General features: G+C 38.0%; 1 long non-coding RNA gene and 1 pseudogene across 1 annotated transcript in view; one reads left to right on the top strand and one right to left on the bottom strand.

Moving 5' to 3' along the window:
* The window catches only part of LOC147572555 (uncharacterized), a 198,112-nt gene that overhangs the window by 122,838 nt on the left and 48,505 nt on the right, over window positions 1-26,769 (bottom strand). The window lies entirely within an intron of this gene.
* LOC147572556 (large ribosomal subunit protein eL29-like) lies at window positions 11,898-12,431 on the top strand (annotated as a pseudogene).

The following is a 26,769-nucleotide window of genomic DNA, read 5'->3' as shown; positions in this document are numbered from 1 at the left end:
CACAGGTTCTCCCCCTGCCCCCTCCCCGCCTCCCACCACCAGAGAGTAGAGCATTCCTACAAAAGCATTTTTTTTGGAAGCTGAAAAAGTCTAGGGGGTGTAAGAGTGTAGTTTCTGGGCAAGGAGTTTGGTGGGTCTACTCTCACTGCTTAGGGTGGGTGCTGCCCCTATAAAGTCTCCCTGAACAACAAATGCTGAACATTATTTTCCACTTTTCACCCTTTTTTATAGAAGTAAAAATCCTCTCTGGATTCCCTTCAGTTACCAAAAAACAGATACTAGTGTAGGTCTTTTGAAAAAGTGGAGGATAACTGTATTTGGTTGAGTGAAAAAAGATCATCGAAAAATATCAATTTCAAGGTCACATAATAATAATTGGGCAAAGCAGCATTTTTTAAAATCTCCAAAATTAGAACTGCCTATCTCTTATAGGCAGCATTCCCATAAGGTTCTTTTTTTTTAATGTTTGTTTATTTTTGAGAGAGAGACAGAGTGTGAGCAGGGGAGGGCAGAGAAAGAGGGAGACACGGAACCCGAAGCAGGCTCCAGTCTCTGAGCTGTCAGCACAGAGCCCAACACGGGGCTCGAACTCACAGACCGCGAAATCATAACCTGAGCTGAAGTCGGATTCTCAACCGACTGAGCCACCCAGGCGCCCCTCCCATAAGGTCCCTAATAACGATTATGAGATAGGCACAGGGAGAGGTGATGTTGGAGATATTCATCATTTCAATTACATCACAAATGTTTTAAAATCTCAGCTTTAGCAGTTCCCATCAGTAAGCACCTCTTTTCAGTGGCTCCTACTTTATCTCCTTTGGAAAGAAAGGACAACTGCATGTGAATCTAGAAAGCAGGGTAGTCCACCCTTCAATGGCTCAGCTGGCAGAGCAACTGACTATAAACTGGGTGTGTACAGAAAGCAGGACAGACCTGAATCAGCTACACACATACCAAATATTTTAAGCAGAAAGTCCCAAAAGTTTCAGAGTGGAGACTTTATTCAATTGTTCGTCTAAAATGCAATGAAAAATGTGAGCTTTCTTTTGATCTGTCCCCCATCCTTAATACCAGAATACATACTGTGATAGAAAAAGGTTGATTCTGAAGAACAAACAAAATAACTACACTTTTTTGGGCAAAAAATATATCAAGGATAATCACCTCTTAAAAACTTCAAGTCTACGCTGGCAGCAACTCAGAACAATATACTAACAGGGTCTTTGCTCTCAGCTTATATAACAATAATTCTATGACGATAAGAGTGTTAGCAAAAGCAATAATTGTCGACTGTTTGTTATGCCAGGTTGTATCCTGCGCAGTCAGGTCTCCTGGTATATTTACTTAAATTCAAACCCAGAAGTTAACCCAGCAAGGAGAATACATTGTCTTTATAGAGGTAGATTAGGACTGGCATTTACTACACATGTTCAGAAAATAAACTCTAATCATATAATACTGAGCAAAACTTTACTATAAATTCAACTCAAATTGTATTCAATGCAAGAGTCAATTCTGTTTCATTTTCCACATCTTTGTTCTTCACCTAAGTGACAGCCTCTGTTCCCTGGGCTGTTGTTACATCCTCAGTCACCTCATATCTCAAAATGGCTAACCCTGTACCTCTTAGTTTCAGGGAGCATCTTGAATTTTTCGAATGATCTGTCTTCAACAAATGTGTAACATGTGTTAAGAAGAACTTTTCCTTCCCATTTTTAAATCCACACTTATTTGAAGGAGAAATTTACTTTATATATGTGTCTAACTGCTGACTTATTTTTTTATTTTTTTTTAATGTTTATCTATTTTTGAGAGAGAGAGAGAGAGAGAGAGAGAGAGAGAGAGGCAGAGCACGAACAGTGGAGGGGCAGAGACAGAGGGAGACACAGAATCCAAAGCAGGTTCCAGGCTCTGAGCTGTCAGCACAGAGCCCAAGGTGAGACTTGAACTCATGAACCGCGAGATCATGACTTGAGCCGAAGTCAGATGCTTAACCAACTGAGCCACCCAGGTGTCCCTAACTGCTCACAAATCACCAAGGGAAAAACTGGTGGTGGTTATTTGATCATCTTTCTAACCCACTGACACATTTTCAGAAAACTTTTAAAGATATTTTAATATAAGAAAATTCTTTGTTTTTTTCTGATGGTAGCTAATGCAGAACTTCAAATCTCAGCTCATATGTGTATGTATCTGCCCTGTGATTGAAACAACTTCTTAACTTGGAGACAAGCATTTACTTAGTGCACAAGGCAATTTCTTTCCTCCACATTTTGTCATCAAATTCTAAAGTGTTTTGCAGAAATACACAGGAAATACCTACTATATCAAGAGCAGAGTGATTCAGAAATATGCAGACCTATAATACTCCTTCAGTATGCATTTTAAATGTAGAAACATCTGACCTCTGAACCACTACCAGTTCCAGTCAGAATTCTGAGATAAACAATACTAATCCCCGGTATTTAAAAAATAATGTTGGGTAAACTTAGTACTTAGGAAATGCGAGTGAATTAATGGAATTAACTCAAATATATAACTTGAGTTGAAGCATACTGATGGAGGCACCTTAACTAGATGTCACACATAATATCTAGGTGCCCCATTTCTGAGCCTTCTTAAATGACCTGCTATTTTTACCAGAGCTGGGATTTTCTACCTTTAATATAATAGCAAAATAACAATTCAGCATGTTCCCAGAGTAAAAACAAGGATTGTGCTGATATTATATTTACAACTACATCTTCCCCCGTGTTATTCTTTTATCTCTTCCTCTGCTCGGGGTCTTTTATCAGTCAGTCAGCTAAGGTCAGACTCACCTCAATGGCTCAGCACACCAGTCTTGTTCCCATTACATTTGGAAGCAGAAAATCTGAATCTTTACAATGCTGACCTTATTGTTTTACAAGCTATTGATTATGGCTATCAAGTTCCAACAGTTCACTAGGGTCAGTCTCTGGAAAAGAACAGGCAGAAAGAGAAGCCACATTCCTCTTCTTCCAACTGCACTGACTTCTCCATTAGTTAGATTTTGGTGTAATTAGAATGAATCACTGCAAGACGCGGCTGCTGTCTATTCTATACCGCCACTCTTGATTCACCTAGATTTTTGGCCATACATCAGAGTACACATCTGGTATGTAATGAGGAATGTACAGAGTGGAAAGGGGAGGTCAGCGAGAAGTGAATGGGTCCTCTATAGGAATGAATATAGAGTTACTGACACGCAAATAAATGGCATGTATCACAATCCACAACACTTAGGAAGTGTAAATCTCATATTTGACATACCCTTTGGCAAGAGATAGACTGTATGAATCTTTTTCACATCACTAGAGCAGTTTTATACAAGGATACCCTGTCCTGACATAACTCTCAACCTCAAAATGCTTTCCTTATCTATCAGGAATGTATTTTTTCACTGTAAGTTTTTCAATGTGTTATACCTTTAATACAATAATCATTAAACCACAGCATTTTTGTTTCATATGTAATTTTCTCCTGGACTGCTTTTGTTCTAATCTTATGATTTTTTAAAATAATATTATTATTTACTTGAATGCTTACAACATTCTAGACATGGTGTTAGGTGATTTACATAATTATCTCATTTAACCTTAAGAATCCTATGAGGTAGAATTGTATTATCTCATTCATGGGTGAGATGGCTGAGGCAAAATGAGATTAAATACTTTGCTCATAGCTACACAAACAGAACTAGAGTTCCAACCCAGGAAATATATCTCTAAGCCTGAGCTTACCCACTGTACCATACTGCCTTCTTTTCATTAGCTGAACACATGAATGAACTAACCAACTACCCACCCACCAACTCTGTGTCTGCCTCTTTGCTTGGTGCCGGGAATACAAAGGTGAATCTGTGGTTGTCCCTTAACTATATTGCAGAAAAATAGCACGTGCCAAATAGTTTCATTACAACGGTATAACTATAATAAAACAGCTAATATTTATTGCTCATTATGTGCCAGACACTAATTGAAATGCCTTACCTACTTTATCTAACACAAGCCTAACAATTCACCTTGGTAGGCACTATTGTTATCCCTACTTTATAGATAAGAAAAACAAAAGAGAGGAAAATACAGTTGCTTGGTCAAGGACAGCCAAAGATCAAGGGGTGAGTGTGAGATACAAAGTAAAGTCGAAAGTGCCACAAGACTTAGAGATGAGGGGCTAGATTTCATAGAACAGATGGAAGAAATCAGCGAAACTTCATGGCAGAGACCGCATTCGATCTAAACTGTAAATTCTTAGAGGAGGTAAGAGGGTGAGCTAAGAGATAGAAAAATACAGAGCAAATACGGAGAACGGCAAATACCGCAGAGGAAACTGTAACTGAGAGCGGTAATAAAAAAAGATGCTATGCATATTTTGATTCTCATGGCATTCTTAAATTAATATTATTAAATGATATAATGGCAAATAGGCTACGGAATTTAACCTGCAATTCACCTGTGAAAACCGAGGCAAACATGCCATTAAAAACTGTTGCACACACTTTCCACGTTAGACCTGGATTCTAGTGTATACTATAATGACATGGCACCCAGTGTCTTCCAGTCATTGTCTCTGTCACTGGTATGATCTCAGGACAGATTTTCTCACCTCAGTGTTTGTCAAGCACTGGATCAGTCCAGGGTCCAATGAAGCAGACAGCACAGTCATAATGGGTTGATTTGAGGACGGTTTGTTTTCATAGAGACTATACAAACTTGTGGATGGAGAACAGAAGGAGCCCAAGGAATGATGCAGGAATCTGGGACCAGTAGTAATGGAGTCTTTCCTCCTCTCAGCTTACAGGCTTGAGGAGAGGGAGAGGAGAGACCCAAAATGTGAGAGAATCAGTAGAGAAGGTGGCCTTGAAGTCAGCAATGACCTTCAGTGGAAGAAAACAGCCAGTGTGAGAAAACCTTGAAGGGAGCTATGAGAATAAATGTCTTAATTTCCTTTAAATCTTAGGGTGGGTGGATGGGATTTCCCATTGGCCTAAGCCAACCAGAAGACAGAGGGCATGGGCACCACAGAAGTAGTCCGTATAAGTCACAGGGCAAAGAAGGGTTATGGAGGCACCCGGACGGGCAAAAGAAAAATACGGAGTACCTGTATATAAAAATGTGCTCTGCACATATATAAGGACTGCAAATTTTTCAGGAATAGTGGTTTGAATAACTACTGAAGTTTGAGGAGATGCTCCTGGTTTATACTGAATCTTTTAGATCATTATAGAAGATCTCCTGAACTTAGTGACTACCTTAACAATGGATTTCTTATGCTTTCATAGTAAATATACACTTCAGGCACTAAGATATTCAAGTAATTATGTTGTAACTCTTTTTTTGTAATTTTTATTTATTTTTGAGAGACAGAGAGAGAGAGAGAGAGAGAGAGGGAGAGAGAGAGAGAGAGAGAATGAGCGGGGGAGGGGCAGAGAGAGGGAGATACAGGCTCTGAGCTGTGAGATTCCAGGCTCTGAGCTGTCAGCACAGCCCCCCGAAGCGGAGCTCAAACTCACAAACCATGAGATCGTGACCTGAGCTGAAATCAGACGCTCAGCCAACTGAGCCACCCAGGTACCCCTTATGTTATAACTCTTGATTCAGACAAAAGAAACTCCAAGAAACACCATGTGATATTTATTTTAATGGCTGAGGCTTTTTGAAATAGGTATAGAGTTTTTCATGAAAACTTCCATTTAGGTCGGTGGTTTGTAACTGTAGCTACACAGTGAAATTACCTGGAGAGATCTGAAAAGACTAATGCCTGGTATCCACCCCAAAGACCCTGTTCTGTCTGGCCTGGGCTCCAGCCTGGGCAACAGAAGTTCTAAGATATTCTCCTGCAGAGTCTAATTTGCAATCAAGGGTAAGCACCTCTGATTTCTTCTATGATCTTACTGTTCCTGTCAACTCAATATGACATTTAGTCCTCTTCAAAATCAACCGTAAGTCAATAAACTACATGCTCAACTGAATCACTGAATAAACTGAAATTAGTACATGAACCCTGCCACCTTCCCTTTAGTTTTCACTCCATGCCAACCTCACCTGAATCAAGCAAATATGTTCTACATGGAGAACCTACATTTTATCCTGAAGTTGCCAAGGAGACAGGTCATTAAGGCATTAATATGTTTATACTATGGTCATGATAGTTTGGCCATAAGGAGGAACTACAAAAGCAAAAATGTTAAAGGAGGCTGCCAGACATAAAGAAAAGAGCATGGGCTTTGGTATCTGAAAACCCTAGGTACTAATTCTGATGCTATCTCTTACTGCCTTACTAATCAAAGTGTGGCCCATGGACCAGCAAGCACCGTTAGCATCACCTAGGATCTTATTAGAAGTGCAAATTCTGAATTCAAAGGAACATATGTATCCCTGTGTTTATAGCATCATTATTTACAAACATTATTTATAACAGCATTATTTGGAAGCAGCCCAAGTGTCCATCCATAGATGAATGGATAAAGAAGACGTGACATGTATGTATATATTTATATACATGTATATATATATATATATATATATATATATATATATATATATATTTTATTTTTAAATATATACAACGGAATATTATTCAGCCATAAAGAATAATGAAATCTTGCCATTTGCAACAACACGGATGGAGTTAGAGAGTATAATGCTAAGTGAAATAAGTCAGAGAAAGACAAATACCATATGACTTCACTCATATGTGAAATTTAAGATACAAAACAAACAAGCAAAGGAAAAAGAGACAGATAAAGAGGGCACCACACCAAGAAACAAACTCTTAACTATAGAGAACAAACTGATGGTCACCACAGGGTAGGTGGGGGGGGGGGGGGGGGAGACGGGTTAAACAGGTGATGGCAATTAAGGCATACACATCATGATGAGCACTGAGTGATGTACAGAATTGCTGAATCATTATATTGTACACCCAAACTAATATAACACTGTATGCTAACTATACCAGAATTAAAATGAAAACTTAATTTTAAAAAAATGAAATGCAAATTCTGAGACCTCACCCCAGACCTATTGCATCAGAATCTACATTTTAATAACACCTCTAGGTGATCTGAATGCACATGAGAGTCTGAGAAACACTGATGTACTAGTGGTCCTAGGTAGAATCGACACTGTCAAGATTTTTCAGTTCTGAGCAATGATTGCTCCTCACAACCTAAAACGGCTGTTGGAGCACCATCCATCATATCTATGTTCCTGCCATCAGAAAGAAGAAGAGGGGGCAGGAGTGTAGGTTAAAGATACACACTCACTTTTAAGGACACTTTTCAGAAGTCACACATATTTGCCTACATCTTATTGGCCAGAACTTAATCTCATGGGAACACCTAGCTGCAAGGAATACTTAAAAGTAGTCTTCATTCCAAGCATTCTTTTTGTGATGTTTATTTGTTTTTTAGAGAGAGAGAAACAGACAGACAGAGCATGAGTAGTGGAGGAGCAAAGAGAGAGGGAGACTCAGAATCCAAAGCAGGATCCAGGCTCTAAGCTATCAGCACAGTGCCTGATGCAGGGCTTGAACTCATGAACCGCAAGATCATGACCTGAGCCAAAGTTGGATGCTTAACCGACTGAGCCACCCAGGTGCCCCTCAGGTATTCTTATAATAGCTAGTAGTCAGGAAGGTTTATTACTGATGAAGTAGTAAACAGTGAATACTGAGAAACAGCCAGCACTTTGTATAACATGGAGCCTTGGGCATATTACTTAACCTCCCTAAATTTCATATTCTTCTATGCAAAATATAAAAAATAATACCCACATAAATTATTTTGAAGGTAAGATGAATGTAAAATGTCTCACACATAGTAGAGACTCAATAAGTAATAGCTCTTATGCTAGGAGTGGTTCAGGAGCTCAATCTTTATATAATATACACTGCTGGTTAAAAAGTAACAAGTAAATGTTAAATGTTATTGCAAATATTAAAATTTATTTCAAAATATTATCTTTTAAAAAAAACAGCTACATGGGTGCCTGGTGGTACAGCTGGTTAAGTGCCTGACTCGTGATTTCAGCTCAGGTCATGATCTCATTGTTGTGGGTTGTAAGACCAGGCTCCATGCTGGGCATAGAGGCTGCTTAATATTCTCTCTCTCCCTCTCCCTCTATCCCTCTCCCATTCGCATGTGCATGCTCCCTCTCATAAATAAATAAATAAACAAACAAATGAAAAACAGCTATAAGCAGATCCTGTGGAAGGTTTTATTGATTCCAGTGGCATTTTCCCTTCACTGCAAAATGGCAGTCTTATCCAGCATACTTTATCACTCCTGAATGGAGTTCTACATATGAGAAAAAGCAGTATCGCATAGGAGTTAGGAGCTGGACCCTGAAGCCAGACAGTGTGAGTTTGAATTTGACTCCATTATGTTATAGCTAGGCAATTTTTGCCATTGCTTTTCAACTTCTGTAAAGCTAAAATAATAATACCCACCTCACAGGTTATTATGGGGATTCCTTGAGTTAATGAGTAAAAACACTTAGAAAAGTGCCTAGCCCATAATAAGAGTTAGATGAGTGTTAGCTATTGTCATCAGCCATGCAACGTTGGGTGAATTATGTGCTAAGAAAAGTCTCTTTCACCAACAGGACTTTTCTCTTAATAATGAATCAGTTTACCAACCAGGATTTAGTTAACATGCAAAGGTCACTCACATAGCTAATTCTTGGCTTTACAAAGTGTATGAAAAAAAATCAATGAATACACAATTAAAAAGAAAAGGAATTAAAGTTTTCATATTTACATTGCCATCTCTCTTAGGAGCCTTCTTGATAAATACTAACTGATACTGCAATCAATAAAGGGAAAGATTTGAAGATCACGCCTCTCAAGAAACAGGCAGCAAATGGAGAGAAAGTTCATTTAAATCCTCTAGGATATAAAAGAATACTTAATTTCTGATTACATATTTACTTGAATGAGGGTGATTCAAAAAATGCCTTGATTATAAAAAGTTGAAGGTTTTCCCTTTGACAGGGGACAAGTTCCTGCCCCATTTGCATGCATGTGGTTTATATTGTTCTAACCTAATGAGATATAGAATACCTCCTAAACATTGACACATTAGAGGCATGCTTCACTCAGCATGAAGGTTTGAGACATCAAGGATACCTTGAGCATCCTCAGATTCCAACAACTTGTCAGACAAATTAGCACCTTCTCAACCAAGGGTAAAATTGAGTTTCACATTTCTCCCTGGTGGAGGGGGGGAGTAGAGAATGAAGAAGAAAATCACTCTGGTTTAATACTTCCCTTGTGAAGACAAATACAGAGCCTTATCATCTCTGCACGGCTCTCCCTGACCTCCTGATTTTTAATTCATTGGTTTTAAATGATCCTTGACAGTCGAGATCCTTTTGTCAACTTTGATATGCTTACCACAGAAGACAGACACTCTGGCCTTTATTACCTATTTCTGTTTGTATGCATTTAACATGCTAATCTGAAAAAAAATGAAATTCTGCTAATATGTGATGAAAAAATAGATAATACATCATAAATAAGATCACACTTTAAATGTCTTATACGGTCAATTTTTAAAAAACTTTTACAGGCATTTTAAAAATTCAGTTGAGTGCAGTTTGTGGGCTGAGTTAACAACTTCAGGGAGTAAGAGGATCCCACTAACAGTTTTAAAATTTTTCTGTGGAAGCTTGAGATAAATGCCTTTGCAGTTCTGTAGAGAATGAATGTATCATGTTATCTTTTTTTTTCTACAAGTAACTTTTCATTTTGTAAAGTAGAATGAAACACATGAAAAACGCTTTGAAAGGTATTTTGTCTATTATTGTCATTATAGTGAAGCCATATCCTTCTAGACAGTAATCTTATAGAACCCTTAAGCCTCAAAAAAACTTGAGAAAATTATTCAACACCCAAAAAAGAACCTCTTTGTGGCTAATCAAACCCCACACACCTAGCAATAGATGCACGTTAAAAAACAATGATGGATTCTGGAGGGCCTGGCCAGCAAAGGGAGGGTGTTCTTTGACACACAGATTGGTCCACTTGCTCTGGGGGAAGAAAGATGAGCTGTTACCCACAGCCATTCTCAGCAAAGCACTTTTTTCAGCAGAACTTAAAGCAGGTAGGAGAGCGAACAAAATGCAGAAGAAGCAAGAATAAGATATGGAAAGAGAACAATCATAGAATTAGAGAACTGGAAGAAATCTGAGAAATCATCTCCTCTAATCTTATTTTTCAGGAACAGGAATCTACAGGCACTGAGTGACTTTCCCATTAGTCACATCATTAATTACCCTGACTCCCAGAACAATGTTTTCGCATTTTCATCAATGTTTCAGGGATCTGCAGTGATAGTGGCCATGGCAGTAGCAGCAGCAAAGGCACTATATAATTATCAGTGGTGGGTGTTCTCAACTGCAGATGCTGTGGCAGAGAAGACAATCAGCAAGAGAGGACCAGAAGGTGTGACAGCTCTGTGGAGGAAGGAGCAGGGTGGAGGGTTACTTAGCACCCAGCAGCCTCGGGACCATCCAAGGGCCACTTTAAGAACATAGATCATTTAGAAGACCACTGCTTCATTGCCTAGGAAGCTGAATCAATCTCTGCAAATATTTTCACCATCTCCCTGCCCTCCCACTGAGTTCCTTCATTAATTCAACTTATAAATCCAGGTGTTATTCAGAAAATAAAATATGAGGAGAGAGATTACCTGAGAAATTTGATTCATCACACAGACACTGGAAATAACTACAATATTCTTTTTATTTGTAATTCATATGAAACTAACATTTGCTGGATGTCTATTTTGTGCCAGGAACCGGGCTATGGGTTTCCATTTAGGATATTTTATTTCCTCTTCACAGTAACACTTCAAGTCAGAGTCTTATTACTACCTAGCTGAGGAAACTGAGGTTCAGAGATGTCTGCGAAATACATCCAAAGTCATACTGAGTTGAGTTACTAAACTGGGATTTTCCCCCCATGTCTTCTGACCATAAGTTCTGAGATTCTCCACAATGTCATACTAAGGAGACACATGGATTAGCTATGGAGGAAGATAGTCCTAGACCCAAATCTCAGTTTGAAAGTCACTAACCATGAGATCATGAATGAGTGACTTAAGCTCTCTTCTTAATGTTTCTTTATCTTCTTTATAAAACAGGGAAAATAAAACCTGTCTTGAAGAGCAGTTGTAAGGATTACATGATTCCAATTACATGACTCAAACCAACCCATATTACAAAATATGTGATATGTGTACATTTTTGTCCATTTTTTACTGCACTAAAAAAAAAAACTTAGCACTCAAAGCAATATTTGGCATCTGTATGTGCTCAATAAATATCTGTGAAATAAATAAAAATGAAATCACCTGACATGTAGGAGTTCAATAAATGACAACTATTATGCAAAGGATGGAGAAAATCTGTTCTGATTTCTGCAAAATCGCCATCTCCTTATAATGCATTATTAAGAGATTTTAAAATAAGCTCTTCCCTAGCAAAAAGTCTTCAAATGGTAAGAAATTCTCAATCTTCAATGCCCACTAAAAGATGGAAGCAGGAGAGAAGAATTTGTCCAGGTTGACAGTGAAGCGGCAACAGGGGAGCTATTTTTAGTCGGTCATACAGTCATTCTGGATAGCATGTATTAACAAGAGAAGAGTGATAGCAAAAGGGAAGATGATTTCTAGACATTAGAAAAAACAAATGGGAGAAAGAGGGTAAGCAATCAATGTGCTAAATCATTTAACTAATCATTTACATTAGTGGTGTAATACTGAACCATATTCTCATCATTCATTCAATCATTCATTCATTCATCAACAATATTTACTTACTTTTTCTCTTCTGATCCCAGTCCCTTCAGGAGCCATGAGCTTCAATGCAAATATGGCCAAATCCAAGAACCACATCACTCATAACCAGTCCCAAAAATGGCACAGAAATGGGGTCAAGAAAACCCAATCACAAAGATACGGGTCTTTTAAGGTTGTGGACCCTGAGTTCCTGAGAAACTTCCACTTTGTCTAGAAACACAAGAAGGACCTGAAGAAAATACAGGCCAGCAAAGCCAAGACCATAAGTACACATGCCCAGGCTATCAAGGCCCTCCTGAAGTCCTAGGAAGGCAAGCCCAAGATCCCCAAAGGCATCAGTCACAAGCTCCATCAACTTGCCTATATTGCCCAGCCCAAGCTAAGGAAATGTGCTCATCTCCACACTGCTGAGGGTCTCAGGTTCTGCCATCCAAAGGCCAAGGCCAAGGCTCAAAACAAGACTCAGGCTGAGGCTGCAGCTCCAGCTCCCAAAGGCACCCATGATGCCTCCAGTGTAGAGTGCTATGTCTGCCACTGTGAGGAGGGAAGGACTGGTGTGAGCCTGAGGGCTGCTGTCCTTCTGCGCTGTTTGTACAAGCAAGCATGAGGCAGGGAAAAAGTTAACCTAAACAAACTCTACTTTCCTTGACATTGTTAGAATCTGAGAATACAATATAAAAAGTACAACCTCCCTCTTCCAAGTATCCAGCGATCCAGTGAGTCAGGTAAGGGCCCCAAAACATGTCAGCCAGCCAGAAGATGAAGTAAAGGCATTCCACAGAAGGTAGCATTTACACTCAATTTGGAAAGGTAAGTAACTTTTCAAGGGAATAAACCAGAAGTTTCCATAATAGCAAAGAAACAGAATCTTGAGAGAAGTTACCCAGTGCATGTAACTACAAATAAATCCAAAAGTTGAAATCTACTGACTTACTGGACAGAGATGAGTTTAACCAGTTAAACAAAGTCTACACACAAAGGGCTGTGTGCCATGCAACTAAGAGTTTAGGTTTTACTCTGTAGAGACTAGGGACACTTGACAAAGGTGATTGCAATGTAATTGAGGTTAAAGTCTTAGCACCTGCCTCTAGTACACAGTAAACAATAAGTAAATAGTGGGAATTAGGATTTGGGGCTCCTTTTTTCCCCTTTTCTTCTTTATTCCATTTGCTGCTAATTTTTCTTAGATTTCTTTTTTTTTTCCTTAGTCACCGTCTTCCCTTCTAAGATATTATCATCCCTCACCTGAATTATTTTTTTTTAATGTTTATTTACTTTTAAGAGAGAGACAGACAGACAGACAGATCATGAGCAGCAGAGGGGCAGAGAGGGAGAGACACAAAATCCAAAGCAAGCTCCAGGCTCTGAACTGTCAGGACAGAGCCTGATGCAGGGCTCAAACTCACAAACCGTGGGATCATTACCTGAATTGAAGTCAGACACTTAACCGACTGAACCACCAGATGCCCCTTGCTTGAATTGTTTTTATAGCTGCCTCCTAACCAGTTTCTATTCCTCAGTCCACTCAAATTCATACTAATACTCCTACCAGACTGACCTTCAAAATCTTCAGTCTTTTTAGTTCGTTTCTCAGGGTAGAGCTTAGCAGGGTACCCTAACATTAACTCACATCATGTTTCAGTTAATCATTCTAAAATTTCACTGTATAACAGATGATACTTGCTGCCTTATTTCTGTTTTCCTGATGTTTTTTATGTTTGTTGTTTTTTAAACATCTTCTATTTACTCAAACTCTTCTCCTATCTCCAAGCACTTCCACTGTCTGATACTGCCCACACTTTAAGACTCAGGTCAAGTTGACTATTCCAACCCACAATGGCCTCCCTGTTCCATATTCCTATACTAATTCTACACTGAGATAGCTAATTTTATGTGTCAACTTGAGTAGGTCACAGGATGCCCAACATCTGGTCAAACATTATTCTCTCTGTAAAGATGTGTTTCTGGATAAGATTAGTAGACTGGATTAGATCAGTAGACTGAGTGAAGCAGATTGCTCTCCCTAACATGAATGGGCCTCAACCAATCTATTGAACACCTGAATACAACAAAAGACTGGGAAAGAAGAAACTCTTCCTCCATGACTACTTAAGCTGGGACATGATGGTTTTCGGGACTTCTGAAACCTAGGCTCTTCTTAGGTCTCAAGCTTGCCAGTTTTGGGATTGGAACTTATATCTTCTGCTCTCCTTGTCCTCAAGTGTTCAGACCCAGACTAGAGCTATACATCATCTCTCCTGGGTCTCCAGCTTGCTGGCTGCACATCTTAGGACTCCACAGCCTTGGGAGCCAATTCCTTATGATAAATCATGTGCATATATGATTTATATAAAAATATATATACATCTAATATGCACACCTTTTTATATTTTTAGAAAAATATGTACTCTTTCTATGAGGTAAGCTCTTTGAGGCTGGAACCATTCATCTACTTTTCAAAATATTAACTATTCAGTGATATTGACAAAATTGGCATCAAAAAATCGCAAGTATATTGCTTTAGGGTAAGAATTCAACAGTTGGTATGTCAAAGCAAAAATGATTAAAAAGCTTTTTGCATAAATTTTGGCTAACTTTGGCTAAAGATAGAAATCAGATAAGAATATTGGAACTCATGTCAATTGGATTAAAAATAGGAGACAATTCTAATTTGGCTTCTGACCCCAATGACCATGGGAAGTGCTGGCCTTGCAAAATGCTTCTAAGACTATAACAACACTTCCCATTTAAAATGGGTGAGAAGTAAATGTGGTTGGGGAAATTCTGACTTTTTTTCTTGCTATTGTACCTACAATGAGTACATCAGAGCAGTTATTCAAATTCACAATCAACAGGCTTGGACATTTTTACTCAACTAGTCTTGAAATTATGACATCATTAGAGTAAAGGTTCCTAATTTTTTTTTTAAAGTGTAGGTGGTACAACAATCTTTAAAAGTCATTATTCAGCAACTATATGTGAGGTACAATCCTGGACTAGATACTGGACCAGAGACAATCAGCAAATCCAAATAAGATCTGAAGAGGACTAAATTGAATTAATCAATGTGAATTATATAATTTTGAGAAGATAGGTAAAGGGCATACAGGAATTCTTCACACCATTTTTACCACATTCTTGTAAGTCTAGAATTATTTCAAAATAAAAAGTTAAACATTTTAATTAAATCACAGTCTCAGGTATTAGGCACTCCATAACCCACAACTCTCTCCAGAGCTAGGCTCACAGCTGAATAAATTCATTATCATCATGATTTATTTTTCTTAATTTACCACTTCCTACTTGCTGTGCCTGAAGTATTCAAATTGAGTTCGTTTCCAATCCCGTGAAACAGGAACGGAAGCTATTTAAAGAAGGATGTGACCATGATGCCACACTAGCCACAATGCTTTGCCTGGTTGCCCAGGATGTGTTACAATCAGGAACCAGAAGGACCCGCTGCTGTCTCATGTTCGCACATCCTAAGCAATTGCAAAACAAAACAAAACAAAACCCACAGTAGTATGACATTTCCTGAGGAAACTCAAAATGTCATTCTTCAGCAGAAACCAAACAAGGCAAGTTCTAACAAAAAGTTAGAAGTAGCTTCTTTGTCTCTTGCCTGCCTTAGGTACCAGCACTGTTAGGCCTGCCGTTTCTGGCTAGAAACCTGCACCAAAAACCAGGATGATCATCTATGCTTGGTTTCAGGTTAACACAGACTCTAAATCTCATGCCATTCTGTCAGCTACATTCTATAAACCAGCAATCAAATAGCTAGAATGTTTGTGCACCATTTGACCAGAAAAGGTTTTCTTTCCTTTTCTTTTTTCTTTTCCCTTTTTTCTTTTTCGCATGTTTCTAGAGGAAAATAAATCAGTGGTGGTACGAAAGAAATACTTGAGCCTCTCCCCACCACACCCACAAGCAAATCATAAAATCAGGGTTTTGTCTTTGATAACCAGTCTTACCCTTTCTGCTCCAGTCCCCTCACTTCAGGAGACCTGTGCTATTTGGTTCCCAGAGATCCTAGCCTCTATCAAAACCAGAATGGATCTGATGCCTACATTTACCTTCCCACCCATGTTAACTCTTCCCAGTGAGTTTGGGACTTTTACCTTTGTGAAATGAAAATCTTTGGTTTCTTTTAAAAGGATCTAGGATGGGGATGAGGAGGGGATGGCGGGAGAAAGTACTGCTGCTGAGAAGTAAGGCATTCTTTCCTGACTCCAAAAAAAAAAAACCCAAAATATGTGCACTTTGCTTCTTCTAGAGAACCAAATAAGCTGAACCACAAAGTGAGTCTCCCTAAATCCTTTCCTGGAACAAACCTGAACTCCTCACTCCTCTCCCATTGTCAGGCCCCACATTCTCCAGCTCCCCTGTTGCGTGTTATCTCTCCCCTCCTCTGGTTCCATCCCTGCCTGGCATCTTTCTTCTTCCCTTGCTTTGAGTCTTTATGTGGTAACTTCTCTACTTCACACCTCACCACACCACTTTTCCTCTACCTTAAATGCTCCAGCATCCTGAAAAATCTATAGATTGAGGTGGGAGAGAAGAAAAGGGGAGCATGAGATCTGCTCAAAACACTCACTTGGGGTAGAGACTCTGAAGAGGAGATTTGTAAGATGGATTTTTAATGCTGAAAGAAAAAAGAGTTCACATTTCAAGTTGTAAAAAAAAAAAAAAGTGGTTGAGGTCAAAGTAACCACCATTGTGAATAATATAAATATTTTACCAAAATAAAATACATTTGAGTATTCCTGGGTGGTAATAATGTCAGAAGTGAGGATGAAACAAAACAGGTTACTGGGAGAATTTTGTGGTTTCTGAAGAGAAACTTACACAATAAAAATTCATATAAAATTATTGCAATTTTATTATTAGATTTTAAAAGAATTATAGAAATTCTCATTCAATGTCCCATCCAAAGGGCAAAAATCTTATATTGTAATTACAAACATGTATTTCCAAACTCAAGAGAAGAGGTGTGAATCTTTACTAGCACTGTATTCTCAGGCAAAAAGGTTATCTTCTCTGCGCCTGAGAGAAGGCAAGGGTATCTGAACACAGCCATACAGACCCTCAGATTCAAAGGTGAGATGCACATAGCTTTCAATCTATGCTTATTTATAAGGTGATACCAAAGTGTTTATAAATTTCATTACGTATGTTAGACTTAATGTAAATTTTAGTTCAACATAAGAACAAATCTTTAGTTCAAGGTACATTACTTGGGAGTATCATTCTCCGCTCTTGTAGCAAAATTCACAATTAAAACAAAGAAATCCTATTTTGTGGGTATGCTATCTTATTGACACATGTTAATGACATTGCATCTGCGACAATAAATGACCAAGTTCATATTTCTGAGTCAGACCAAGAGACTCTCGGAGATCCCTCCTGTGAGTTTGTGAGCTTTTGCCCAGCTCTTTGAGATCACCAATGTTAGGTTTTTCCATCACTCCTCTGCCAAAGCCATCAAATAAGGGGCCACTGATCACCCAAAAAAGAAAAGCCACACCTAGCCATATGATTATGTATCTTTCACTGAAGAACACAGGACAGCAAGTGCTCAGGCAGGTGAAGAGAAAGAAATAGAAAAAAATTCCATGTGCACTATACCGAACCACCTCTTTCACTGGATATTGATGGTGATTGACTCACAAAAGTAGCCTCTCCAGGGGCGCCTGGGTGGCGCAGTCGGTTAAGCGTCCGACTTCAGCCAGGTCACGATCTCGCGGTCCGTGAGTTCGAGCCCCGCGTCGGGCTCTGGGCTGATGGCTCAGAGCCTGGAGCCTGTTTCCGATTCTGTGTCTCCCTCTCTCTCTGCCCCTCCCCCGTTCATGCTCTGTCTCTCTCTGTCCCAAAAATAAATAAATGTTGAAAAAAAAAATTAAAAAAAAAAAAAAAAAGTAGCCTCTCCAATCTAGCTGAGCAAGACTACTTAAATATGACATTTTTAAAGCTTTTTAAGGAGCTAATTAATTCATTTGTTGGTTAAATACAAATAAGGTCCATTTTTATTTTCTTAGCCTCAGGCCTTGACTCTCAGAAGGCTGTTAGGCCTGCATAATGACTTCATCTGAATTTCATTTTATTTTCAGGCTACTTTGGAACAATTACATGACTGATTTATATTAGTCATCTCTAAGGACTCTCAGACCACGTTCCCATCTGTAAATAGGTACCCCTTCCAGTGCTACTTTCCTCTGGGTCACCACCTACGTGAAGGAGTTGAGAATTCCACATTTATGGGTTGATAACGTTATTGACATTTGGATCTTTTTGTGGATCTGTTCCTGGTAAGTTAATATAAATCATTGTACAACCAAAGTGCAGGAAATTTTAGTGCATTTATAAATTTAAAATTAAATTGAGTCTTATTATAAGGAAAACATAAAGCTGATTTGACTCACATCATTTAGAAATAGCCTAATATCCCAGCTGACTTCTCATTATCCTCCTTTCCCCTAATCTAGCCTGAGTTAACTCCAATTAGGAAGTAACAATTAGTGGCCTTTCACACTAGTCCTTGCTAATGAACAACTCACTCCAGATATATTGGAAAACTCAAAGAAGTCATGTTATTTGGTCAGTAAGTCCCCTTTGTCAATAAATAATTCTATGAGCCTCCCAGACAACAGAAAAAACAGCTTAGATATTAACCTAGCATTTGCCTGACTCAGCATAATCAGTGTAGTTTCTGAAAGGGGGAAATTGCTTTTACAAGCTCTCTTGTATTGAGAAAATTAGTCTTAGGGATTTCCTTCACTCTATACTAAACCAATCTTTCTCTCTTATTTTTCCTTTTTTTCATTCTCTTTCTTTCAGTTCATCCACTATCCAGCCCTACCTCCATTAATTGCAAAGCACTAAATTGGTAGAGAGCAATGAATGTACTTTGTAGGTCAGCAAACTGGAAAGTAATTTTATTCATTAGGTAAAAGCACTACATTTCCCCCTTCAATAAAATTTTACCATGATTTGTTATGATTCCATCTTGCATTTCTAGAAAATGTCTATGTTTAAAACCCTGTGAGTTCTATGAATGAAAATAGTTATCCATTTTTTAAGTTACAACTAAAACGCCTGGAGGTCCAGTTGCAAATCACCTAGAGGGTGGGCTCAATGTCTTATTGATACCTGAGAGGAGGACCTATATAATTTCTTTGCATCAAGGCAATAGTTCACAGCACAGGATGCAAATAGGAAGTTTCATCCTATGCTTCTGGATGACCACTCTGAAAACAGACCATTCATTCAAGAACCTTAAAAAGATAAACACTCTACATCTATGCATGTTAGGGATGGAGAGTGGGAGCTAATGTATTCCCAACTGTGGTTCTAATTCTAAAATACTGTGACCTCTCTGGGGAAGATATCTAAATCACTTTACTAATCAAGGTGCAAGTGACCTAGATTAAGGAGTCAAAGAAGGCTTCCTTGAGGAAAATATTCTTGATTTGAAGAATGAGTAGAGGTTAAAAGTGAAAGATGGCAAAGGGATAGCGGGGTTTCTGAACATAGGGAACAAGATATGCACAAGTACTGTAGTGAGCAGGGACACAGCACATTCTTGGAGTCTGAGAGGAGTCCAGATCACAAAGAACAAAAGGAGAATTTGCAAGACGCTGGAGATATAAGTGGTGGCCAAGGCATGGAGGTTTTATGGGACATCCACTCCCTGGGACTAAGAACACATTTAATCCTCCATATCTTATCTCCTCTTTGTTTTGTGCCCCTGTAGACCTAGGAGCCCAGCCATAATTTTTTTTTCTTCATAGCTAATTAGAAATTCTAAAGAATGCTGCATTAGCATTTGCCTTAGGTATCAAAGGTGATAGCTGAGACTAAAAGGTGCTGCACATCTGGATCCAGATAAGCTGCCGGATGCCTCCAACTAATTCTTGGCCTTTGGCTTCATCAAAACAGGAAATTCAGATGCCAGTTAATGGAGGATAAGATTTCTGAGATGTTGGCCTACTTCTTTTCTTCCTAGCATTTTTCCTTTTACTTTCAAGCAGTTGTGGGTTCTATGATCTTTGCTATAGAGAAAAGATATGACAGGTAGAAGGAAAAAATTAACCTAAGATAGATACATGCCTTCTAAAAGCACACACATTTAGGGAAACCTAAAGAACTAGGGTTTAGCTGATTAATTTTAAATAAATTAATTTAAATAAGATTTAAAATTCCATTCTACCATCACACTGGCCACATTTCAAGTGTTCAGTAGCCACATGGGACTGTCAGCTATCTATAGTGGACAGCGCATATAGAGAACATTTCCATCATCGTAGAAGCTGTACTGAACATTGCTGGACTAGAGCAGAGACAACATATTTGTGAGAATCAGAGGACAAGACAAGCAGAGTATATCTTCTAATAAAGTATCAGCTTCAATCTTTGAGATAGCAGAAAAAAAAGACATTTATGCTCCCTCTCTCCCTTAGTAATCATCTTAAAACAACAAAAACGTGAACCTGAAATGTAAATGCCATCACTGGTGAGACAATGAGATGCTGTAACCCCAAACTACAACATATGGGGAAAGTCAGCAAAGATCTAACAGACATGTGGGAAAATATCAGGAAGAGACATCTGTGGCTGCAGGTTTGGGAGAAAACCTACAGAGCACAGTTACCAAAGCAAGTGATCAAGGCTTAAAAGTGAATCCAACAATCCCTTGTCTTGAACGACAAATTTAGGTGGAAGGAACTTCCTAGAATCACATCCAGCAAAGTGGAAAAGCAAAAATCTGGAGTTGAACAAAGAATGTTTAGACACTTGGTCACCGCTGAAGACCAACTGCCAGGAAGTAAACTATGAGGAGAGGGGCTCTGGATAGTGAGCAACCATGCAACTGCAGATCTCCTTCAATGAGGGAAAAATAAATTTAAAAGAACTCATTCAGCGGTATGAACTTGTGCCATAAGGAAATTTCATAATAACCAGGGAGAGTAATGATAGCCCAGAAAACTGCCCTGGACTGTTCACAAATTTGCAAAGAGCTGGTCCAGAAAGAATCCATCTCATTTAAAGATTAATCATCATAATTATAATAATGAAACACGAACAGTATCTATACACAGATAACAGAAGGAGGAGGAGGAGGAGGAGGAGGAGGAGGAGGAGGAGGAGGAGGATGGAAGTGGAGGTGGAGGAGGAGGACGAGGAGGAGGACGAGGAAGAGTAAGAAGAAAAGGAACAGGAAAAACAAACAGTTGAAAAAAAAATTCACCAGGTAATGATTATAAAAACTGAGTAGGAAGCTCAAGCCAGCTACACCAGGAAAGAGCACTATTAATACGACTATGGGTTCTGAGGAGAGGATAAGCGGAAAGACTCTAGGTCATGCCCTGACTTCAGTTCCGCTAAGAGTTTACAAGAACCTTCCTGGGGAAATCTTGGGCAAGGCTATAATATCTGGGGAAAAAAGGACTTCATCACATTTAGGATCTTTTGCAAAGATGTAGCATGGGCCTAGTACTGTACATCAAGCAAGAATGTGGGTGGGAGGCAGTTATTTCCCTTTCCCAGTTAGTCATGGCCTACTTCCAGTTCTCAGAAGAGGAGTAGATCATAACTGGACAGGCAGTGAAATGAGCACCCTCAGCTTCCCCAGGTGGCAGGAATGGAACACAAGAGGAGGTAACTTGTCCTACCAGGTAGTGAGACTTATCATGCAGTAGTGTGAAGGCAGTGTGGTACTGGTCCAAGGGTAGACAACAGGCCAATCGAACAGAAACCGCCCCCCCGACACACACATATATATATATATAAGTGGATACTTAGAAAATTAGCATTGCAGAGCAGTGTGGAAAGACTGGTGTCTTCAGTCAATGGTTCTGGATCAATTAAATTTCATATGAAGAACAATCAAAACTTGACAGCTAGCTTAACAGCTAAGCATATATGTTTTAAAACATAATTTCAAATGATTATAGACAAATTTCAAGAGCAAAACAAGTGTTTAAAATGAAAGTTGGAGTATTTCCAAGATTTTGAACTGGGGGAAAATTTCTTTTAAATAGAACACAAAAATACCAGTGTTAAATGAAATTTGATCAATGACATCAATTAAAGAAAATACATTCATTAAAAAAATTCTATTCTGTTAGGAGTGTAAAAACCCACCATGAAGTTGGGGAAGGCATTTACAACACAAATAACTTTTTTAAAATGCTCATATCCAGAATATTTTTAAAAATTTTACACACAAACAAAAAAAAAATTACAGAGACTCTAATAAAAAAAATGGGGGAAAATTGCTGGTGTCTTTGTTTGGGCTGCTATACAAAATGTCAGACACTAGGTGGATTATAAACAAGAGAAGTTTATTGCTCACAGTTCTGAAGCCTAAAAGTTCAAGATGAAGGTGTCAGCATGGTCTCATTCTGTTCAGGCTAGCTTCCTGGTTCTGAACATGTCTGAACTTTCAAAGATTCTACATCTCATTGGGTCTGAGCTTTCCACATTTCAAGGGTTGGCTTTTCTGGGTCTGTCAAATCAATTATCACTCCACCATATGCTTTCCAGCACTGACATATTCTACTTTTTCCCATTTCCTCCATCCTCATTATGGTTATATATATATATATATATATATATATATATATATATATATATATATATATATATTTTTTTTTTTTTTAATCTCTGTACTGTATTTTCACTGCAATTTCAAAAGAAATAAAATTAGATGAATATATTCAATCTGCCACCTTTCCACAGAATGAGTTTGGGTCTCTTAATCTCTAAAATGAACATCAAAATAACTATTTAATGGGATTGAACTATTAAAAGAGATTTATATATTTAAAGCAACCAACATCTTTCCTGTGGCTATTAAAACAGGATTTAAATGCAGGTGAAACCACCACCACCACCACCACCACACACACACACACACACACACACACACACACACACACACATCACATCACATGAAATCACATTAACATACGTGTACACACACACACACACACACACACACACACATAAACAGTCTCATCTCCCCCCTCCTCCAACCCTGGAAAGATCATGTAAATTCAATCAAGGGTAGAATTCAGATGTGGATTATTCAGATATGGAGCTTATTCTGAGTGTGAGGCATTCTTAGTCCATAATGAGAAAATATAATTGACTACAGGAACCCTGAGGATATTTAGATATGAAGCATCAAACTTTCTCTTGAAAGACACTATTAAAACAGGACATACATTTATAATCAGTTGTATATCTGGGGAGATATTGGGATTTGAATAGAACAATATTAGTAAGCATTAATAGAATGTAGTATATTGCCTGACTTGTGAAATCTAGCAGTAAAAGAAGATCACAGTTCCCTGTTAATTAGGGCCACCTACAGTGTTGGAAACCTTTTTGGATGATCAAAGAGGAGGCATACTTAACCCAGGAGATGTTGACAAGCTCTTCAGCTTGTTAGCATAATATAACTCTCCACTAAGTGCTTGATGTACAAGCTCTTTTATGCTCTACCATAGTTTTGGTTTAGTAGTTTTTGAAACAATATTCCTTACATAAACAATGAAACTTAAATGGGAATTTGATTTGTGCTAGTATTTATTCAAGCATATCATTCAATACTGAATATCTTTTGTGACACTTCTTCTTACTACAAGAATTATAAAATACTTTAAGATACTAAGGATACTTCCCTTTTTGAATATGCAAATGAATCCATAAAGGTCTAAAGAAGGTTGGGCTCAGATTACATAGGAGATCATCTATTTCCCCCTGCCTGCTTCACAATTGAAATACTGGTCCCTAATGTTAAACTTCAGGGAATTGAGAAATATTCATTCTTGGTAAGGGATCTCAGATCAATGACTTCCTGAGCTGGAGAAGAATTTTTTTTTAAAGTCTCTGGTCTATATAAATAGTCTGTGCGGCACAGTAGGAAGATCACTTCCTGTGAATCGGATAAACATGCACTCAACTCCTCGCTTGTTATCTGAGTGCTTTGGGGTATGTTACTTCATCTTTCAGTGTAAAAACAAGGGTCATAATACCAACTTAAAGTTGTGTGGAAACAGGAAAAAGAAAAGGCTGATAAACCACCTCATACATTTGGGGCCTCAATAATTTGTAGCTCTTACCAATACGCACTCGATCTGCATCCTTTTCTCACTTAAACCAAAAATACAATTCCTTATCATGAAAGGTATTGACAGACTGGTAGAAAAAGAAATATTTTAGAGTATTCAAAGTAAATTTATGTGTAGTATCATTGAAATGATTTTATTTCCTTCAACCTACTAACTACTGAAATGTACCTGCTGATTAAATTCAATTTGTTAATAAACATCTATAGAGGACGTAAATGCATGCCAAACTCAGTACATAGAACTAGGGATCTGTGCTTGGGAACCCTTGGAAAAGCCTGACTCAGCAGGTCACAGGACTTTCTGGCCATTCTCCTTGTGGCGATGTGTCCTTCCTCTGTGAGCATATGGAATTGTAACTGTCACTTTCCATAACCAGGAGGTAATTTATAGCAAGGGAAGAGAGCAAAAGTGTATTTTCTCTTTACATTTGCACTGTGTAGTAAGAATTTTCAACTGCTTGTTGCTTTGTAATATCTGTTAGAGAAGAGTGAAGAGGCGAAATGAAAAAAAGTAAATGTAAAAGCGGTGGATGATAGACCTGCTTATCGTCTTGGGTATAAAAGAGGTGGCAAGTCACCTCAAGGGGAGAAGCACAGGTCAGGTGATCCATGGAGCTCTTTTCCTGCCCCCTCAGCCCCAGCCTGACCCTCCCAGGCCTCTGCTTCTACAGTTCAGGGACCAGAGGTTAAGGTGTGTGGGGGAGTTTGCCAGGAAATAAGGCTTGGAGGAGCAGGCTGGGGCCAGGCTGGGGAGATTAGCCTTCATCCTCTAGGCACCAGGGAGCCAACAGAGGTCTTTAAACAGGGAAGCCATGTGATCAGATTAGCTTTTCAGGATGATAACTCTTTATTGTGGAAAATGGACTGTGGGGGGAGAGACGTGTTAAGGGAACCAATTAGGAGGCTGTTGTCTTATCGGACTTTCTTATACAATAACTATATGTTACTCTATAAAATATCTCAAGGACCTCATGGTGCTGTAATTTTTAGTATTTATTTAACATTCAACATAATTTAACTCCCTAAGCATTTTCTTTCATTCATTAATATATGTTTAAATATTGTTCTAATAGAAAATAAAAATGCAATCCAACATGAACTTAAGGTACTCATAGTAATCTCCATTCTTTCAAAAGAATTAAATGCATGAAATATGCATGTTCACTCTGCATATGTATATGAAAGCTCAATTTTGCATTTAAAACAGTGTTTCATTTGCAAATATTTATTTGCTTTGTACTGCATGGTACCAACTTTTTTATTTTCCACATAAATTAATATCACAGGTTGAGACACTAACTAGATATTAAATTGTACAGCAGGAAACCGTGCAATACTAGCCACCTTCCTTTATAGCACTCTAAAATAAGTTTAAATATACATGTGTGTATACATATATATATATATGTATACATATATATATATATATATATATATATATATATATATAGACATACCTTCGAAGCTTCCACTGAGCCTAAACAGTAGAATATAAAATTACTCATAGAATTTGCTCAAGTTGCACTTTCGAAATTCACTCTTTTTAGAAGTTGTAAAGTATTCATAAAAGCTGAAAAAATGTGCAAAAATTTGCATTGATGGATGTTTTCTTATCCTCCATCAGGAAATGATGTACTTGAAACTCATTATAGATCTTCATAGAAACTCGACGGAACGTGCCTTGGGCTTTGTGCTCATCAGCACATACCGAGTTGACTGCATAATTCATATCTCTTGTGTCACATTTAATGTATAACATGTATTTCCTGTTAATTATAAAAATAAAAACACATCATATATTCTAAGAGCATAATTACGAAAATGCTGCAGAAAGTTGTGTTTGAAGTGTATTATCCAATTTCTCTTTTAAACATATAAGGTGGAAGTTATTTTCTCTTGCTATTTTAAAGACAGTTTAACAATGCTTCTTTTTTCTCTTCCACCTGACTCTACAGAATGATATAGAGGCTCCATAACATAGGAAACAGGAAATAATAGAGACAGAGGAGTTACCAACTCTATCATCTCGAAACATTTAGACAAATAAATAAAATGAACTCAGGACTTTCCAGGACAGAACCAAGATTGTTCTCTGGATATGAAAACCAAAGCAATTCACTGATTAATGATTAATTATTTTTTTTTCCTCTTTGAAGGACATGATTTTTTTAATATATGTTTGTAGTTCATAGAAAAACAAAATTCCATGAAGGGCCTGATCCTATTAGCCTCCAGCAGTCAAAATTCTCTTAGATAACATCTTCCTTTATAAAAGAGGAAATATATCATGTAATTAAGATTCTAACTACTTAATAATTATAACTTAGCTTGAGAGGACTTTTTAAGTATCATGTAAGGTTCATAAATCTTGAACTGCATATGAGGTTATAACCCCTATTGCAGTGTAAGCTTTCACACCTACATAATATACAAGCTCTAGCTGTCCAAGACAGCCACCACCCTTTGGTTACTAATTAAACAGGCATGGTATTAAAAATAAATTAACTATATAATTAATATTACATACTTGTCATAGGTAGTTATTGTGCATCTTTTCCCTTGACTCACAGGGAAGAAACTTTTTGGCATTAAACTTTGGTTAATTGATTCACTGCTGAAGAAATGGGCTGAATTGTTAGACTGACTTGTCATCAAATATGAACTTTTCCACGCAGAAGCGACTTTGAGTTCCCTAAAGTAACCCTGTTTTGCCACCAAAACCTTATCTAAGAAAATGGTGTGATTTGTTTAGTAATATATATAACTTTGTAAATGTATTCACTTATTGATTTATTAATTTATCTACAAGTGC

The sequence above is a fragment of the Puma concolor genome, chromosome E4 (assembly GCF_028749965.1).
Source record: "Puma concolor isolate L17-30 chromosome E4, mPumCon1.1.hap2, whole genome shotgun sequence".
Classification (NCBI taxonomy): Eukaryota; Metazoa; Chordata; class Mammalia; order Carnivora; family Felidae; genus Puma; species Puma concolor.
Note: the sequence above shows the minus strand (reverse complement) of the source record. Positions and strands in the feature narration are given on the sequence as shown.